At 47.5% G+C, this 17517-nt stretch overlaps 1 protein-coding gene across 8 annotated transcripts in view; it reads right to left on the bottom strand.

Annotated features, from left to right (window-relative positions):
* Nucleotides 1-10862, bottom strand: part of ADD1 (adducin 1) — a 78887-nt gene extending 68025 nt beyond the window's left edge. For all 8 annotated transcript variants that reach the window (XM_039468328.2, XM_039468324.2, XM_039468330.2 and 5 more), the window contains exon 1: nucleotides 10646-10862. The gene's annotated coding sequence lies outside the window, so the exon portion shown is untranslated. The remainder of the gene's footprint in view (nucleotides 1-10645) is intronic.
* Nucleotides 10863-17517: the final 6655 nt, after the last annotated feature.

Raw genomic sequence — 17517 nt, 5'->3', positions numbered from 1 at the left:
ATATATATATATATATATATATATATATTTTTTTTTTTTTTAAGGACTTTTCTCTAAACCAATCAGTTTCAGCTCCTTTTACAGACATTATATACAACACATACATATACATGGAAGATTTACCACTTGTAAGATTTTTCATTTGCCATACTTTTTAAAATTGAATTACTGGCTCGAGGGAGGAGCCCTTGGAGGAACAGGGTCAGGAAAGCATGCATTTCTAGGGCCTAGTAAGCAGGCACAGCTGAAGGCAAAGAAAGATCCCCAAAATTAAAGGTGCCATTTTATATTGAATCCTGTATCCCCAAAAGGATGGAAATACTAGTGCTTCCAACATGCATTTCATTGCAAGGCAACCCAAAGCCAATCAGCCTATTTTGTAATCAGCCTGTACTCCATGGGAGTCTCATCTCTCAGCGGGGATGGGGATGTTTCCATTATCTTCCAGCTGACAAAGGGCATGCTTCTCTGATTCAACTGTGCAAAGAGTCAAGTATTCCTCCATAACTACTATAAGTCATCCCTTAAAGTATATTTCCTACCTAGTTATTACACACCAAAGCTCTCTCATAACATGAAGTAGACCAGGTACAGTTGCTCATGCCTGTAATCCTAGCACTTTAGGAGGCCAAGGTGGGCAGATCACTTCAGCCTAGAGTTTGAGACTAGCCTAAGCAATTGCAATTAGTCACATTTACCCATGAAACTCTAGTCCTCTGCTTGTGATTTCCCTTTCACTTCCTAGACTTATGTGGTCTACGTGGCTCGCAGAAAGACGGATCTTGGGAAAAACTAAGTAATAGTTGTGTTTGGTCTACTGTTGCACTTCCCTCCTTAATGGAGGGAATGTGCTAAAGTGAACTGTATATCCTGTGATTTTGGCCCGTGCTAAAGTATTTATCCTTAGAGAAAGGTTTTGATTAACACTGGGACTTAAAATACAGTTACTATTTAAGTACCATTTTAAGTGAAGGCAGAATAGATGCCTTAAAAAAAAAAAACAGTAGGGCCCAAATGGCAGTTTTACTGCTGATGAGACAGTATCAAGACTAAAATTTGGTTTCAGAGGACATTTTCCTCCTCATTATTGAAGGCAGAGTTTTTCCATTTACAGAAGCACCATAAAGCCTGGTCTCTAGTAGAGGAGGCAAAAACGGAGAACTGGGAAGCTAGAGTATTTTGGCAAAGGGCCAACAATGTGCTTCACGGAAAGGATTCCTATTCCATTAGGTGGCACTGTTGGCCTAGAAATACCATGTGATCTCCAGACCAAAGACAAAGAGAGACCTTGAAAAGCCATGAGCTTTCCAGACCAAGGGCAAAGAGACACCTTGGCATGCCACATGCTCTGCAGACCAAGGACAGAGCAGAGAGTGACACTCACCACAGGCATGCAAGGGGAGATCCTCTCTTCACAGAAAATCACTAAAACAGCATTTGCCTAAATATATCCTTAGTTACTATGGTATTTCCTAATCTTGCCTATCAGGATTACTTCCCTGAATTGCAAAAAATCCGACAACATTGTATACAGAGAGAGAATAGGAGATATGGTAGTCTCGGACAGAAAAGGAGGAAATTACAATAGGAACAGCTGGAGGTCCTGCTGCCAATGTCGGATCAGGCAGTCAGAGGCTAAGGTCAATCCAGCGGCCGTTGGATAACAAGTTGGTATAACCCCAGTCAGAAATCTTCAGTTGTGCCAGGACCTCCTCCAGCCCCACACTGATAGCTATGTCCTTCATAAAAGGAAACTGGTTCAAACATGGGAACATGGCCAGCAACCCATGGGTACTGGGGGATTCTCCATGTTTTATCCAGCAAGCCTCTCTCAAGTCTGGTAAGGCTGGCAGCCACACTAATCATTTTTAAATGGCTGAAGGGTACTGAGTATTTGGTTTGATTTTGGTTCTAAAATGGAGGCCGAGAGCCTTGAAATGAAAGGATAGAGTTGGGATCCGCTCCTGCACTCGCCTTTCCAATGAAGGTACTTTGGAATCCTGGACAAGCCCCAAAATTATGCTGTGGTGTCTGGGGTAAACACCCAAGAGTCACTGTAACACGACAAGCAAATTGAGTATGTAGACACACAAGAAGTGGGTTTACGCCAGGTGCGGAAGCTCACGCCTGTAATCTCACCACTTTGGGAGGCTGAAGTGGGCAGATCACCTGAGATAAGGAGTTCAAGACCAGCCTGGCCAACAGGGTGAAGAAACCTGTTGTATTTTTAGTCTCTACTAAAAATACAAAAAGTTGGCCCGGCGTGGTGGCGGATACCTGTAATCCCAGCTACTTGGAAGGCTGAGGCAAAAGAATTGCTTGAACCTGGGAGATGAAGATTGTAGTGAGCCAAGACTGTTCCACTGCACTCCAGCCTGAGTGACAGAGCAAGACTCCATCAAAAAAAAAAAAGGAAGTGGGTTTAGGAGCACAGATTTAACAGGCAAAAGAAAGAGAAAAAAGGATACGTCTCTCCACAGAGAGATGGGCACCCAAGTGGGCCCAGCGAAGTGCACCCAATTTTACAAACTGGCTTGAGCAGGTGGTGTCTGATTTACATATGGCCCAAAGATTCGTTGGACCACATGCGACGTTTACATAGGGTGCAAGGAAGCTGGCCACCCCACCATAATCTTTTATTACGCAAACGACATCTTTGGCCAGCACCATGTTGCTTGCTACTTATTGTATATGTGGTTTACAAAGAAAAGAGACGATGAAGCCACCATTCTGAATATGTTTGGTCCCCAGGTAGTCCCTTTCCTATTGGCACAGCTGCTGGCATTCACCCATGCAAGCTTCTAGCTTGCCTTTCTATGTCTGCAGTTAAATATTACAGGCTGCTTTTTGTTTGAAAAGAAATTATCTGGGGGCTACTTTATGTTAAAAGGGAAACCTTACTGAGGACTTCCTTACCCTATCTGCCTAAATTGTTTCTTTTTAATCCTATATCACAGGGATGAGGTCCCACTATGTTGTCCAGGCTGGATCACTTGAGTTCAGGAGTTCTTTCAAAGTCCTTCTGTGCTTTTAAAGTCCTTCTGGCAAACATGGTGAAACTTCATCTCTAGAAAAATACAAAAATTAGCCAGGCATGCAGGCAGGCACTGTAATCCCAGTTACTCGGGAGGCTGAAGTAAGAGAATCACTTGACCCTGGGAGGCGGAGGTTGTAGTGAGCTGAGATCACATCACAGCACTCCAGCCTGAGTGACAGAGCAAGACTTTGTGTCAAAAAAAAAAAAAAAAAAAAAAGATATTTCATTATTGGGGTATTTTCTAATACGTATATATTGTAGGAAAACATTCGTGATTAAAAAAACAAAAAGAAAAAAGTATGTCCTTTTCAAAAAGGGTGAACAAGTTTTGTCTAATTTAAAGCTTATTTAGGCTGGGCGCAGTGGCTCACATCTGTAATCCAAACTCACTGGGAGGCTGAGGCAGGTAGATCTCCTGCACCTAAGGTCAGGAATTCAACACCAGCTTGGGCAACATGGTGAAAACCTATCTTTACTAAAAACACAGAAAAATTAGCCAGGTGTAGTGGTTTTCACCTGCGGGCTGAGCTACCTGGGAGGCTGAGGCTGGAGAATCACTTCAACCCAGGAGGCAGAGATTGCAGTGGGCCAAGATCATGTCACTACACTCCAGCCTGAGTGACAAAGTAAGACTCTATCTAAATAAACAGATTTTGTGTGTGTGTGGTAAGAAAGTTTAAAGAGAAATTATTTTATATGAAAAAGAATCTTGTACAGTAAATTTAGTTCTAAAATAAAATGACGTGTTGTTCTAGTTTGTTTGCTCAAAACAAACCAGAAAGTCCAAGCATGTCACGAACGGTCGGCGTAAGTCACAATAAAAGAATTTACATGAAAAAAACTTTTATATATTCGAGTTGTCATAATATTATTAAGTTTTGGGGTTTTTTTAGGAAAAAAACTGAGATTTTTTAAATGTTTAAATTAAGTTTATTACATCTATGTATCTCCCTGTAAGTGCTTTTAAAGTCCTTGTGACATTGAGTTACAGGGCTCTGACTCCTGGGTCTAAAAGGGAAACCATACTAAATCTTAAACCACTGACAGCAATTAAAACCTCACCTTTAGGCTTTAATCAAAATAAACTGCATTTCTGAGACACAGGGCATTAAACTAAAGCTATTTAACTCCTCAAGGCCCAGGAACTAGCTTGGAAGAGGTGGGTGTGTAAAACTGTTAAGGGCCAATTTTGAAAGATAAAATAAATCAGTTTCTCTATAAATTAATCATAAATCAAAGGCACGATGATACAAGACCAGCATGTGGGTCCTTGTGGCAGATTAACAAGGTTTCCTTGAAGCATTAAGCAACTCCTTAATAAAGGTTACAAAGGTTATAAAAGGCTTATGGAAGCAGTATTTTACAGTCGAGATTGAAACAGTATAGATTATGGCTGGGAGCAGTGGCTCATGCCTGAAATCCTAGCACTTTGGAGGCCAAGGCAAACGGATCACCAGAGGTCAGGAGTTAAGAGACTGGCCTGGTCAACACAGTAAAACCCTTTCTCTACTAAAAATACAAAAATTATCCAGGCATGATGGCATGCACCTGTAATCCGTTATTCAGAAGGCTGAGGCAGGAGAATCACTTGAATCTGGGAGGCTGAGGTTTCAGTGAGCTGAGATCACGTCACTGCACTCCAGCCTGGCCAACAAGAGCATAATTATCTCAAAAAAAAAAAAAAAAAATCTGTTTTCATTTGTAACAGGACAAACTGGACACACTGGTTATTTTGCCAAAGCTTTGACTGGAATGGTGTGTTTTCCTTTAAGGAATCAAAATTGACTTATGGAGTCAAAAAAGTCCTTGGGAAAACTGGCCTCATATTTTGTAGATGTGGTCCCTGTACAGGGTCTCTGACCTGTGGTAAGTAAAGAATGTCACTTTCTGATAGCCCCAGGAGCCCCAGGTTTATCTAGAAAGCTCAAGAGAAGAGGAAATTCACCCAACTCATAGGTATTATGTGGCACAAATCCATGGCTGGGCTTGGCTTTAAAAAAATCTTATCTGATATTCCTCCTATGGAACAAAGTTCCATCAAAGCCAGTTTCAAAGCCTATGGAAAAAAATAGTTATTCTTGCTGCACTGTATACAAATAATAGGCCAAGTATAATAAAGCAAACTGGTCCTACCGTGATTTGTCTTCAGTAAAAATGGGAAACTGGAGAGACAAAAATTGTTTCAAAACTATAGTAAACCTGCTATTAGATTCTAGCCTTGCCTAACATTTTTTCAATTTTTATTATTTTCTACATTTTGGGACCAGGAATGGTGGCTCACATCTATAATCCCTGCACTTTGGGAGGCTGAGTGGGGGTGGATCACTTGAGATCAGAAATTCGAGATCAGTCTGGCCAACATGCAAAACCCCATCTCTACTAAAAACGCAAAACTTAGCCAGGTGCAGTGGCATATACCTGCAGTCCCAGCTACTCAGGATACTGAGGCACAAGAATGACTTGAACCCAGGAAGCGGAGGTTGCAGTGAGCCAAGATCACACCACTGTACTCCAGCCTGGGTGACAGAACAAGACTCTGTGTCAAAAAAAAAAAAAAAAAAAAAAAAAAGGAAAAAACAAAACAAAAAAGTTTGGACCAAATTCTAATTTTGTTTGGCTACAAGACTTCAAAATAATGTTTTCAATTTTTTCCCTTGATTTTTTTCCATTTATCCTAATTTAGAGTCACTAAAAACTAAGTTGTGCTTTCTTAAAGCCCTTTGAACTAAAACCAGACAATTTTAGAATAAAATAACAGCAACCTATTTACATACATAAGCCACTTTCATACCTGCCTACTAATGCATAGAGTTCAGAGTAACATGGCCTGTACTGATTTTTCCAGAACTGGTCTTTGGTTTGTTGTCATTTTCCCTTCCTCCTGCTATTTTCTCTTCACAGGATGTGAGACTTCACAACCTGCTAAAAAATGAGCTTTTGGGACCTAACCTGTCTAGGAATAAGCTGTCCTCGCCATGAGATCAGATAAAACCTGGTATCAGATTTATTTTCTCCTAAAATGCTTTTTCCAAAAATTCTTTAAAAGAAAAGGGAGTAAATACACTGGGCCCCAAAAATCACTAAGCTAAAGGGAAAATTCAAGCTGGAACCTGCTCAGGGCAAATCTGCCTCCCACTCTTTTTTTTTTTTTTTTTTTTTTAGACAGAGTCCTTGGCTCACTGTAACCTCTGCCTCCCAGGTTCAAGCAATTCTGCCTCAGCCTCCCAAGTAGTTGGGATTTCAGGCACTTGCCAACACACTCAGCTAATTTTTGTATTTTTAGTAGAGATGAGATTTCACCATGCTGGCTATGCTGGTCTCAAACTCCTGATCTCAGGTGATCCACTCACCTCAGCATCCCCAAGTGCTGGGATTACAGGAGTGAGCCATCACGTCCAGCCTTGCCTCCCATTCTATTTGAAGTCATCCCTCTGCTCACTGAGACAGATGCATATTCTGGTTGCCTCCTTTGGAAAGGCTTAACAGAAACTCAAAACAATACAACCATTTGTCTCTTACCTACCTGTGACCTGGAAGTCCCCTCCCTGCTTCAAGCTATCCCTGCCTTTCTGGACTGAACCAATGGACTTCTCGCAAATATCGATTGATGACTCACGTTTCCTTAAAATGTATAAAACCAAGCTGTGCCCCAGCCACCTTGGGCACATGTCATCAGGACTTCCGGAGGCTGTCTCATAGGCACACATCCTCAATCTTGGCAAAATAAACTTTCTAAATTACCTAAGACCTGTCTCAAATTTTCGGGGTTCACATGTTCATCTTTTTCTGAAACTGAAATGTGTATGGTGTGAGTTGAAACAGTAAGCAAGTAGAATCAAGAAGAAAGGCTTAGAAGAAAAATAGATATAGGTATATGAAATTGAGAAGGTTGAGTAGAATCATTGAGAAGGTTGAGTAGAATCCTAGTCTTCCCTTTTTTTTTTTTTTTTTGAGATGAAGTTTCACTGTTGTTACCCAGGCTGGAGTGCAATGGCGCTATCTCGGCTCACCGCAACCTCCGCCTCCTGGGTTCAGGCAATTCTCCTGCCTCAGCCTCCTGAGTCGCTGGGATTACAGGCACACGCCACCATGCCCAGCTAATTTTTTGTATTTTTAGTAGAGACGGGGTTTCACCATGTTGACCAGGATGGTCTCCATCTCCTGACCTCGTGATCCACCTGACTTGGCCTCCCAAAGTGCTGGGATTACAGGCTTGAGCCACCGCGGCCAGCTCTGCTTTTTTTTTTTTTTTTTTTAAAGAGACAGAGTAGTACAGTGAAGTGATCATTGGCTTACTGCAGTCTTGACCTCCCAGCCTCACAAGTTCATACCAACTCAGCTCAAGAGTAGCTAAGATTACAGGCCCACGCTACCATGCCCAGCTTCACTGGCTACTTTTGAAGGATGTTAGGGAACCAATTCACTATTTGAAACCTAGTAAATAATGGAGAGGAATTAAGCATTTATCCTCCCTTTTCTGTAAGAGGTATACAGTACTTCAAGATAACCAATAGTGGAGGCATGAAAAATTATCTTTACAGAAATATTCTGTTTACTAAATGAAGTTTAGAACTCAAATATCAACATTTTAATGCCTACTGAAATGATGGTAGGCACTGACAATCAAGGGCTTCGAACAAAGACTACTAATCATTCTGCTTACTTACCTACGAAGTGTTCCCGCCAAAAATAAGGCTGAATCTGTGTCATAGTAAAATAAAGATGGTGCAAAACTCCACATGACAAACTACCTGGTTTCATCAACAAGTAAGTTACAAGAGAAAACTAAATATGGAGGAGGAACCTATCAATTAAAACTAGTCACAATGTATGGATAGTATGTGGATCCCGATTCAAACTGTTAAAAAAAAATTTGAGACAATTCTGAAAATTTTAATACTGGCTAGATATTTGAAAGTATTAAGGAATTATTCACTTCCATTTTCTGTGACAGTGGTACTCATGTTTACCTTTTTTTTTCTTTTTTTTATACTATCTCCAGTAATGGGTAAAACCAATGTTTACCTTTTTAAAAAGTCTTTAGGATATACATATTGAAATATTTAACAGTTAAACGATATTTAGGACTGTGGAGACATGATGAAGAAAGATTATTAAAACTGGATGAGAAAGGGGATCTATACTATTCTCTCTACATATGTGTGTATGTGAAGAGGTAAACATGGAAGGAAAGAAGGGAAGGGCAATCAATCTAAGTTTCATGTAATAAATATTTTATTATCTTTCAAAGCATTTCAGGATTTACTTTTCTTATTAAATACCAAGACTGTAAGAAAAAACTAACAATCACATAAAGAAACATTTTTATGGTAAGATCAGTAACACAAAATGGAACACCAAACAAAACCTTCCCAGTTTATCAGATAACATTAAAAAACTTAAGGAAGGAAAATGATCAGCTTGTATAAAGTATCATTTTAGAAGGGAACCTATCTAATAATTCGGAGACTGGCTAGAGTTTAGACCCACATCACTCAGCGAGTCTCCGAAACTTTAAAACCTAAAGACATCACAAGCAGTAAACAAATCATACCAGCTGTCCATACCATTGTAAACCACATCGAAACCCTGAAAAGCGGTTTTGACCGCCAAAATCATCCACTTCCTTAAAAGACAACTTTAGTATTCTAGTTTTCCCCACAATCAAAATCAAAGGAGTATATTAAAATTTTGGATTAAAAAATAATATAACCGGTGGCTCATGCCTGTAATCCCAGCACTCTGGGAGGCCAAAGTAGATGGATCACGATGTCAGGAATTCAAGACCAGCGTGGCCAAGACAGTGAAACCCCGTCTCTACTAAAAATACAAGACCGGTCACAGGGGCTCACGCCTGTAATCCCAGCACTTTGGGAGGCCGAGGAGGGCGGATCACGAGGACAGGAGATCGAGACCATCCTGACCAACATGGTGAAATCCCACCTCTACCAAAAATACAAAAATTAGTTGGATGTGGTGGCGCATGCCTGTAATCCCATCGAGTTCAGAGGGTAAGGCACGAGAATCGCTTGAACCCAGGAGGCGGAGGTTGCAGTAAGCCGTGGTCGCACCACGGCACTCCAGCCTGGGTGACAGAGTGAGACTCCGTCTCAAAAAAAACAAAAACAAAACCAACAAAAAACAAAAAATGTAATCATCACTGGCCCTTGTCCATTCAAGACTCCAAAGTTTACAAACCCACTTTCATATAATTCATACTCTCTGCCTGAAATACCTTCCTCTCTCCGGTGCCTGTCGAACTCCTACTCATTCACTGCAATCTTGTTTTCACTGGCGAAAATATATTTCTACCCACATATTTTGCGAAAGAGACACAGTTGACCTATCAGCAGTCTATTTCCTACCCCGATTAAGATCTCAGTCAATTTTTCACACACAAAAAATCTTGGCCGGGCGCGGTGGCTCAAGCCTGTAATCCCAGCACTTTGGGAGGCCGAGGCGGGCGGATCATGAGGTCAAGAGATCGAGACCGGCCGGGCGCGGTGGCTCAAGCCTGTAATCCCAGCACTTTGGGAGGCCGAGGCGGGTGGATCACGAGGTCGAGAGATCGAGACCATCCTGGTCAACATGGTGAAACCCCGTCTCTACTAAAAATACAAAAAACTAGCTGGGCGTGGTGGCGCGTGCCTGTAATCCCAGCTACTCAGGAGGCTGAGGCAGGAGAATTGCCTGAACCCAGGAGGCGGAGGTTGCGGTGAGCCGAGATCGCGCCATTGCACTCCAGCCTGGGTAACGAGGGCGAAACTCCATCTCAAAAAAAAAAAAAAAAAAAAATCCTTCTGTAACTTACCAGTAATGCATACAGCTATCAGCTACGACTTTGGTCTTTAGAGATACGACAACTGCTTTTTGTCATTCTGGGCACAAATTACGCTCAAACCAACAAGTTTCAGGTGAACCAAAATATGTTTTTCAAGGTGGGTGTGGATCAAGTGAATGCAAATCACCTTCCAAGTGCCTCGAGCCATTCACCACGAGAGCAAAGGTGAACGGCGTCGTAACAGGGAAAGGCCCTTTGACAGCTCCAAAAAAACGGAAACAAAAGGTCAAGAAAACGCAAAAGAGAAGGAGGGCAAAGGGCACCGGCGTCCCCGAGGCTGCCGAGCCCCGGGGCCGGCTCTGGGCCTCCGTCGGCGGAGGCGGCTCTGCTCTTTCGGCACAAGCCGCCGTTTTCCAGCAGCACAGCCGACCGGCAGGACGCGGCGGCGCCGGCGCACAGGCCTCGGAGCGGCCGGCGCTGCGGGCCGCGGGCCCGGGCTCCCCCGCGCGATGCCGACCGGCGTCCGCCTCGGTCCTCCTCCGCCCCGGCCCCGGCAACCCGCCGGCGGGCGGGCCGCTCGCGCGGAGAAGCCTCGTCCCCGGGGCCGGCGGCGCCCCCGCTCCCAGGCTCGGCCCGGGCCGACGGCCCCGCAGGGACCCCTCCGAGACGCCCTCGGCGCGCCGCAGCGGCCTCCCCGCCCCCCGCGCCGCCAGGGCCTCCGCAGGCCCCGCGGCCCCCGCCCGCCGCGAGCGCGGCCCGGTTCCCCGCACCCCTGCGGCCGCCTCGGCCCGTCCCGGGCCCCCGCCTCCCCCGCTCTCGGGCCTCACCTCAGAGGCGAGTCGTGGGGCAGCGCGCGGGATTCCGGGGTCCCAGCACAGCCACCGCCCGTCGGCGTCGGCTCCGGCTCCGGCTCCGGCTCCGGCTCCGGCTCCGCCCCCGCCCGCCGCGCGCACCCTGGCCCACAGCCGCGGCCCGCCCGGCCTCTCCGCCCCTCAGCCCCGCCGCTCGCCCCCACCGCCCGAGCTGGGTGCGGCCTGAGGCGCTTCAGCCCAACAACGCGCCGCCCCATAGGTCGAGCTGCGCAGCACTTCCGAGCAATGTGCTCTGCGATTGGCTGGGTCCAGGCGGGGCGGGGCATCTGCGGGCGGGGCGAGCGGACTCGCGGAACCCGCCTCACGGCCACCCCACGGGGGCGTGCGGACGTCCAGGGTCGGACGCGGAGGGTCCCCCGGCCGGCAGCTTCGGGCGCCACGTCGTGGCTCCACTGGCCTCGCAGCTGACGATGGCCGGGTCGGCTGCGGCGAGCCCCAGCCAGATCCGCTGGACACGGTTTCATTGTTGTTGACCAGGCGTCTGCCGCGGGCCGGTGCTCGGCCGGAGGGGCTGTCGGAGCCCTGGGACTGTGCCCGCCGCCGCCCGCCCTGCGCACTCCCCCGGCAGACGGACCCGGCCCCGCCTGCCCCCGCGCCGTGCGGTCCCCAGGCCGAGTGTGGGGGCCCGGGTGGGGTCACGGCAGCAAAGCTTGTGGGCCCCGATAAGGCTCCACGGCGGACAGCTGCCTGGCACCCGGGCCGGCCTGCGGGGGCAGAGGGGACCAGCGCCAGCCACCTGCGCACCAGCGGGGAGTGAGCCTGCGGGGCGTGGGCAGGCCCAGGCCCGCTGCCGGCGACCTGGAGGGCAGCGTCAGACCGGCAGCTGCCCGCACCCTGTCCCTCCGGCTGCAGCGTCTGACACCGAAAAGACCAAGCGAGACAAATGGGCACGGCTGCCTGCCCTCTTCGCACCCGCAGAAAGCCCAGGTCCAGAGCTGGGCAGTGGCAGAAGTGTGTGGAGTCCAGACCTCCCTGCCCAGCAGGAGGCTCTGTGACACGGCCCCACGAGGGTCAGGGACACTGTCTGGATGGGAGTCCGCGACCCCTGTTCTGAGACCCTTTCTGTTGGACGTTGGCTCTTCTGACAAGATCACGATGTTTTCTCATGCACTTGTATCCCATCGTGAATCACTAGGGAAATGCAAATCAAAGCCACGGTGGGGTACCACTGACCATTGATTAGGATGGCTGTTGATGAAGCGGGTGGAGCGGGGCGCCGGGCGGGCGCAGTGGCTCCAGCCTAAAAGCCCAGCACTTAGGGAGGCAGAGGCAGGAGGACAGCCTGAGCCCAGGAGTTGACCGACTGACTGGATAACCCAAAGAGATCCTATTCTCTACAAAAACGAGAAGAAGGAAAAAAAAAAGTTTCAAGGGGGGAGGGGAACGAGGAAGAACAGGAAAAAAATAAAATAAGTGTTGGCAAAGATGCGGAGAAATTGGAAGCCTTGTGCATTGTTGATGGGAATGTAAAATGGTGCAGCTGCTGTGGAAAACCGTATAGTGGTTCCTCAATAAATTAAACCTAGAATTATCACATAAGCCAGCAATTCCACTTCTGGATATATACCCAAAAGAAATGAAAGCAGGGCCGGGCGCGGTGGCTCCCGCCTGTAATCCCAGCACTTTGGGAGGCCGAGGCGGGTGGATCACGAGGTCAAGAGATCGAGACCATCCTGGTCAACATGGTGAAACCCCGTCTCTCCTAAAAATACAAAAAATTAGCTGGGCATGGCGGCGCGTGCCTGTCATCCCAGCTACTCAGGAGGCGGAGGCAGGAGAATTGCCTGAACCCAGGAGGCGGAGGTTGCGGTGAGCCGAGATCGCGCCATTGCACTCCAGCCTGGGTAACAAGAGCGAAACTCCGTCTCAAAAAAAAAAAAAAAAAAAAAAAAAGAAATGAAAACAGGTATTTGTACCATGTTCATAGCAGCGTTATTCAGAGTAGCCAAAAGGTGGAAGCACCTCAGGTGTCTGTAAAAGATTAATAGATAAACAACATGTGGTACAGTATACACACATACGATGGAATACTACTCAGCTTTAAAATGCAAGGAAATTCTTTTTATCGATTTGGGTTTCGTGCATTTTTTTGGAGAGAGGGTCTCCCTCCGTTGCCCAGGCTGGAGTGCAGTGTTGCAACCATGGCTCACCGCAGCCTTGACCTCCCAGGCTCAAGAGATCCTTCTGCCTCAGCCTCCCAAGTAGCTAGGACTACTGGCACGTGCCAACATGCCCAACAAATTTTTGGTGTTTTTGGTAGGGACAGGATCTCACTATGTTGCCAGGGCTGATCTCAAACTCCTAGGCTCAAGCAATCTTCCCAAATCCAAACTCAGCCTCCCAAAGTGCTGGGATTACAGGCATAAACCCATAAGCCACAATGCCTGGCTTAAGGGAAGGAAATTCCAATGCATGCTACAACATGAATGAACACTGAAGACATGCTATGTGAAATAAGCCAGTCACAAAAAGATAAAGGTATGATTCCACGTGTATGAGGTGTCTAGCAGTCAAATTCAGAGACAAAAGGTGGAATGGTGGTTGCAAAGGGCTGGAGGAATGGGGATTTAATGTTTAATAGGTACAGAGTTTAAGCTTGGGGTGATGAAAAAAGTTCTGGAGATGGATGGTGGTGATGAGTGAAGAATAATATGAATATATGCAAAGCCACAGAACTGTACACTTTAAAATAGTTAAAATAAATTTTATGATATGAAACTTTTACCAGAATAAAACAATTTTAAAGCTATTAAAATATTCCTTCCTTTGCCAACTACAAAAAAGAAAAAAGAGCTGGGCACCGTGGCTATTGCCTGTAATCCCAGCACTTTGGGAGGTCGAGGCGGGTGGATCACGAGGTCAAGAGATCAAGACCATCCTGGTCAACATGGTGAAACCCCGTCTCTACTAAAAAGACAAAAATTAGCTGGGCATGGTGGCACGTGCCTGTAATCCCAGCTACTCAGGAGGCTGAGGCAGGAGAATTGCCTGAACCCAGGAGGCGGAGGTTGCGGTGAGCCGAGATCGCGCCATTGCACTCCAGCCTGGGTAACAAGAGCGAAACTCCGTCTCAAAAAAAAGAAAAGAAGAAGAAAAAAGAAATACTGTCGTGGGTGAGGGTTTTAAAACATACTGAGTTAGAATTGCATATGCACACCAGTATCAAGTAATGAGGGAGATCAATAAAAGTCTGAGGTCCTTAGGGGAATAAAAGTGTTTATTAGTTAACTCTAGACTTCAGTAAGAGTAGAAAGTGTATAACTTTTCTGGGCACCGTGGCTTTTTCTGACTAGGAAAAGGGGGTAAATGAAATGATTTAAGTTGTTCAATCCCAAAGAAGGGGAGAAGGAGAGAAAAGGGGGGGGGAACCCACAAACACAAGTGAGACAATACCTAGCATAAAATGAGATGGTAGATTTAATTACATCAAATACACAGTAGACAAAAGATGTGTTTTATATGCTATTAACAAACAGAACAATGGAATTAAAAATATACAATTTACAATAGACTAAAAGAAACATAAGGGCCAGGCATGATGGCTCATGCCTAATCCCAGCACTTTGGGAGGCCAAGGCGGGTGGATCACGAGGTCGAGATGGACACCATCCTGGCCAACATGGTGAAACACCGTCTCTACTAAAAAGTACAAAATTTAGCTGGGCGTGGTGGCACACGGCTGTAGTCGCAGCTACTCTGGAGGCTGAGGCGGGAGAATCGCTTGAACCAGGGAGTCGGAGGTTACAGTGAGCCGAGATGGCACCACTGCACTCCAGCCTGGCAGCAGAATGAGACTCCGTCTCGAAAAAAAAAAAAAAAAATCCTCATACCCTAGAATCCAGGAGTCAGACTCCTGGGTACAAACCCTAGAAAAACTCATGTACCATTTGCAAAAAATACACGTGCATCAGAGACACAGACAGAATTGCTGCTAGTAGCATGGTGTGTCATTACCTCAAACTAGAAATAAACCAACTGTCCATCTACAGCAGGCATGTCCAATCTTTTGGCTTCCATGAGCCACACTAGAAGAATTGTCTTGGGCTACGCATAAAATACACTAACACTAACTATAGCTAATGAGCTAAAAAAAAAATCTAAAACAAAATTTCATAACGTTTTAAGAAAGTTTACAAATTGGTGTTGGGCCACATTCAAAGCCATCCTGGGCTGCATGCACTGGACAAGCTTGATCGCCAGTAAAATGAATCCGTGGATCATGATACAGCCGGACAATGGAACTTGTTAGCAATGAACATGAACAAACTATACTATGCACAGCAACATGAATAAATCTCACAGGCATAATAATGAGCCAAAGAAGCCAGTGGCCAGAGCTTGCATCGTTATGATTCATGTGGACAAAACACAGAAACAGGAAAACGCTGTGATGGCAACATGATTGGGTGCTGAAAACTTTTGAGAAAAACAAGAACACAAAACTCACATAAGCCAGGGCAGAGAGGCCGGAAATGACACTGTGAGGGGAGGGCAGCTGGGTGCTGGCAAAACTAGTTCCTGACGGAGGTTGCACAGATGTTCACTTCCTAACAGGGTGTCAGGTTGTGCATTTACGTTTTTTTCACTTTTCTGTATGTTGTTTTATTCCGCAGGAAAGGAATGAAAAAGGGATTCTGCCTCACCCCTGAGCAGCTCAGAGCACAGCCAGGGACAAAGCTGACGGCAGTACAAGGGAATGGAATCCTGGCAGCCTGGAATGGCTGCAAAGTTTCCTAGGGGTCCAAAGGAGGGCAGATAGGTGGGGGTCTGCTCTGTGCCCATCAAATCTCTGGAAGATGGCTTATAAGGGATCACCACTCACACACACTTCTGAGGTGGTGGGGATTGTCTGTCAAGATTCAGGCGGTCCCAGTCCCTCTTCACCAGGGACAGGAGTCCTCCTGGCACAGACCTTCAGCAGGCAGTCCCTTTAGGTGGAGGGAGCAGAGTGTGCAGAGATAGGGCAGGATGTGTGTGCCAGGAGCCGAGTGGGGCTTGTTGGTGCTCGGCCACAGCCAGAGCCAGAGGCTGTGGCCCTTCCCTCATTCCCCCTCTAGAGACCAGCACAGCCCGCCCACGCCTGGTGTGACCCTGGCGTCCTAGGCCATCCCTCCAGGGCCTGGGACACCCTCAAGCCTTTTCCCTGCTGAGCTTCCATCTGCCTTTCTATGAAATGGCCCCAGTAAGCTCTGCCTGCCTCAGGGCACTGAGCAGGCCCCAGGTGCCCCTTTCCCAATCCCCACCCCCCTCATCCTGCGGTACAGGAACCACCTCCCTGGGGCTGCACTGAGCCCCAACTGGCAGAGGAGCTCTGCACAACGTGACCCGGAGGCAGCAGTGCGAACCGAGGCTTCTGGTTCTAAAAACATCTTTTCAAGGCTAGGCGCAGTGGCTCCTGCCTGTAATCCCAGCACTTGGGAGGCCGAGATGGGTGGATCACTTGAGGTCAGGAGTTGGAGACCAGCCTGGCCAACATGGTGAAACCCCATCTCCACTAAAAATACAACAATTAGCTGGGTGTGGTGGCAGGTACCCCAGCTACTCCGGAGGCTGAGGCAGGAAAACTGATTGAACTCAGGAGACGGAGGTTGCAGTGAGCCGAGATTGTGCCACTTCACTCCAGCCTGGGTGACGGAGTGAGACTCCATCTCAAAAAAATACACATATATTTTCACAGCAAAAATCTGTATTAACAGAAGGTACAGAGCTCACCACAGTCCTTCAGATGGAACCACAGGAAGAGAAGAAGCATGTTTCATCCTGGGCTCAGGGTGCTTCCCAAAGCTACCAGGGCCTTCTCCCCAAGCCCCGGAACCGAGCCCGTCTCAACTCATCTTGAAGGTAGGCAAGTCGGTGAGCCCTCTCCAAGCCTCAGTTTCCCTAGCTATAAAATGAGGAAGGTGGGCTGCCCCTGGGGCAGAGCCTAGGCCTCCTGCCAGCCCACCCTCACAGACCCACAGGGCAACGCAGGGTGAGGTGGGGCGGTTTCGCTTCCCAGTGCCGTGGCCCCATTGGCTGAGTGAGAGTACCCCGAGTCCTAACCCTAACCTTGGGAGGCAGGCAGAGAACCCCACAATGACCATCATCCGCCATGAGGAGTGGCGGGGAGCCCGGCAGTGGCCAGGGTCTAGGTTCAGAGCAGTGAAGGATAGATGGTATCACAGGCCAGTTAGGGGCAGAGGAGAGACTTGAATCCAGGCCTCCGTGATACTCGGTTCTCTCACGTGTAAAACGTGGCTAATAGCAGCTGCTTCTCCAAGCACCTCAAACACAGATGGGCTCGGTAAATGATTACCCCAACCCCAACCTTTTATGTGGACTAGAACATTCGTGGCACGTCTCTGGAGGTCGTGGGAACCCCTCATGGCCCGTTCTTTGTGCTGGAGGACCATGGCCTGCCCCCCAACCCTTCCCAACACAGTTCTGCAACTGAGGCCCTGGGCCTGGGGCAGCTCACAGAGGTGGACAGCTGTGTCAGCAGATGCAGAGTCTGGGAGGTGAGGCTAGGCCAGGGCCCCGGCTGGGCTTTGGGCAGCCACAGGCCTCAGCTGTCCAGCTGTCCAGAGGGACCTGTCACCTGGCTCTGGGCTGCAGGTAGCTGTGTGAGATAAAGCAAAGGTGTCCTGGCGTGCACCACTAGCTCAGCACCCCAGGCACCAGGCTGGAAACCATATCTCTCATCAATCCTCCACTTAACAACTTTACAGGAAGTGGCCAGGCACAGTGGCTTATGCCTGTAATCCCAGCACTTTGGGAGGTCAAGATGGCTAGATCACTTGAGGTCAGGAGTTCAAGACAAGCCTGGCCAACATGATGAAACCCGGCTC

Source organism: Saimiri boliviensis, chromosome 3 (genome assembly GCF_048565385.1).
Source record: "Saimiri boliviensis isolate mSaiBol1 chromosome 3, mSaiBol1.pri, whole genome shotgun sequence".
In the NCBI taxonomy this organism is placed as follows: domain Eukaryota; kingdom Metazoa; phylum Chordata; class Mammalia; order Primates; family Cebidae; genus Saimiri; species Saimiri boliviensis.
This window is presented reverse-complemented; position numbering and strand designations above follow the sequence as displayed.